Source organism: Lolium rigidum, chromosome 4 (assembly GCF_022539505.1).
Source record: "Lolium rigidum isolate FL_2022 chromosome 4, APGP_CSIRO_Lrig_0.1, whole genome shotgun sequence".
Taxonomy (NCBI): Eukaryota; Viridiplantae; Streptophyta; class Magnoliopsida; order Poales; family Poaceae; genus Lolium; species Lolium rigidum.
In genome coordinates this window covers 13,876,523-13,879,655 of record NC_061511.1, presented here as the reverse complement: position 1 = coordinate 13,879,655, position 3,133 = coordinate 13,876,523, and positions in this window count along the sequence as shown.

Sequence of the window (3,133 nt, the reverse complement as noted above, 5' to 3'; positions counted from 1 at the left end):
AAATCAAAGTAAAGGTATTGAAGCAACACAAAGGAAGATTAAGTTTCAGCGGTTGAATCAACTCGTAACATGTATATCTCATGGATAATTGTCAACATAGAGTAATATAACAAGTGCAATATGCAAGTATGTAGGAATCAATGCACAGTTCACACAAGTGTTTGCTTCTTGAGGTGGAGAGAGATAGGTGAACTGACTCAACATAAAAGTAAAAAGAATGGTCCTTCAAAGAGGAAAGCATCGATTGCTATATTTGTGCTAGAGCTTTTATTTTGAAAACATGAAACAATTTTGTCAACGGTAGTAATAAAGCATATGAGTTATGTAAATTATATCTTACAAGTTGCAAGTCTCATGCATAGTATACTAATAGTGCCCGCACCTTGTCCTAATTAGCTTGGACTACCGAATCTTTGCAATGCACATGTTTTAACCAAGTGTCACAATGGGGTACCTCCATGCCGCCCTGTACAAAGGTCTAAGGAGAAAGCTCGCATTTTGGATTTCTCGCTTTTGATTATTCTCAACTTAGACATCCATACCGGGACAACATGGACAACAGATAATGGACTCCTCTTTAATGCATAAGCATGTGGCAACAATTATTATTCTCATATGAGATTGAGGATATATGTCCAAAACTGAAACTTCCACCATGATTCATGGCTTTAGTTAGCGGCCCAATGTTCTTCTCTAACAATATGCATGCTCCAACCATTAAGGTGGTAGATCTCTCTTACTTCAGTACAAGACGGACATGCATAGCAACTCACATGATATTCAACAAAGAATAGTTGATGGCGTCCCCGAAGCATGGTTATCGCACAACAAGCAACTTAATAAGAGATAAAGTGCATAAGTACATATTCAATACCACAATAGTTTTTAAGCTATTTGTCCCATGAGCTATATATTGCAAAGGTGAATGATGGAATTTTAAAGGTAGCACTCAAGCAATTTACTTTGGAATGGCGGATAAATACCATGTAGTAGGTAGGTATGGTGGACACAAATGGCATAGTGGTTGGCTCAAGGATTTTGGATGCATGAGAAGTAATCCCTCTCGATACAAGGTTTAGGCTAGCAAGGTTATTTGAAACAAACACAAGGATGAACGGTGCAGCAAAACTCACATAAAAGACATATTGTAAACATTATAAGATTCTACACCGTCTTCCTTGTTGTTCAAAACTCAATACTAGATATTATCTGGACTCTAGAGAAACCAAATATGCAAACCAAATTAGCAAGCTCTAAGTGTTTCTTCATTAATGGGTGCAAAGTATATGATGCAAGAGCTTAAACATGAGCACAACAATTGCCAAGTATCAAATTATCCAAGACATTTTAAAATTACTACATGTAGTATTTTCCAATTCCAACCATATAACAATTTAACGAAGAAGAAACTTCGCCATGAATACTATGAGTAGAGCCTAAGGACATACTTGTCCATATGCTACAGTGGAGCGTGTCTCTCTCCCACAAAGTGAATGCTAGGATCCATTTTATTCAAACAAAACAAAAACAAAAACAAACCGACGCTCCAAGCAAAGTGCATAAGATGTGACGGAATAAAAATATAGTTTCAGGGGAGGAACCTCATAATGTTATCGATGAAGAAGGGGATGCCTTGGGCATCCCCAAGCTTAGACGCTTGAGTCTTCTTAGAATATGCAGGGGTGAACCACCGGGCATCCCCAAGCTTAGAGCTTTCACTCTCCTTGATCATATTGTATCATACTCCTCTCTTGATCCTTGAAAACTTCCTCCACACCAAACTCGAAACAACTCATTAGAGGGTTAGTGCACAATAAAAATTCACATGTTCAGAGGTGACACAATCATTCTTAACACTTCTGGACATTGCATAAAGCTACTGGACATTAATGGATCAAAGAAATTCATCCAACATAGCAAAAGAGGCAATGCGAAATAAAAGGCAGAATCATGTCAAAACAGAACAGTCCGTAAAGATGGATTTTATTAGGCCACCAGACTTGCTCAAATGAAAATGCCCAAATTGAATGAAAGTTGCGTACATATCTGAGGATCATGCACGTAAATTGGCTTAATTTTCTGAGCTACCTACAGGGAGGTAGACCCAGATTCGTGACAGCAAAGAAATCTGGAATCTGCGCAGTAATCCAAATCTAGTACTTACTTTACTATCAAAGACTTTACTTGGCACAACAAAACTCAAAACTAAGATAAGGAGAGGTTGCTACAGTAGTAAACAACTTCCAAGACTCAAATATAAAACAAAAATACTGTAGTAAAAACATGGGTTGTCTCCCATAGGCGCAGAAAGTGTAACTCAAGTGTTATCGAAGGGTGGTGCACCTACAGCGGGGTTTGGAGTTTTCTCAACCATGCATAGTATATTGGATACATAAGTTTCAGCGTCTCCTTTTCATTAGTCTTGGGCTTGCTACTCTCATCGAACAAATTTTCAGGAACAAGCCAAGCATAGTTATGTTCTAGTGCATCATTCATAGCTAGGAGTTTACATGGTATTGGTGCTTTGATCTCCCCACCATCATTAGCATTATTAGTGTACCTTATCCTATCCATGTCCATTTTTTCAAGGAGACCAACAAAATTAGTATGAGAACCAAGCATATTAAATTTAGCAAAGACCTTTCTAGCCTCTCTTGCTAGACCACCAAATTCTCTAAGAAGGGTTTCTAAAACAAAATCTTTCTTTTCCCCCTCTTCCATATCACCCAGTGTAAGAAACATGTGTTGGATTATAGGATTGAGATTAACAAACTTAGTTTCCAACATGCGAACTAAAGCAGCAACAACAATTTCATAAGTAGGAGCAAGTTCTACCAAGTGTCTATCTTCAAAATCTTCAACGGTACTAACATGGTGAAGAATTCTTCTATATTGTTTCTCCCAATGATAGACCCACGTCCTACCGGTATGTTTTTTGTGGTAAAATTAAAAGGAAACATGATGAATCAAGTAAAGTAAATGCAAGTAACTAATTTTTTTGTGTTTTTGATATAGAGTGCAAGACAAGAATAAAGTAAAGCTAGCAACTAATTTTTTTGTGTTTTGATATAAGTGCAGCAAACAAAGTACTCCCTCCGTTCCTTTTTAATTGACTCAAATTTAGTACAAACTT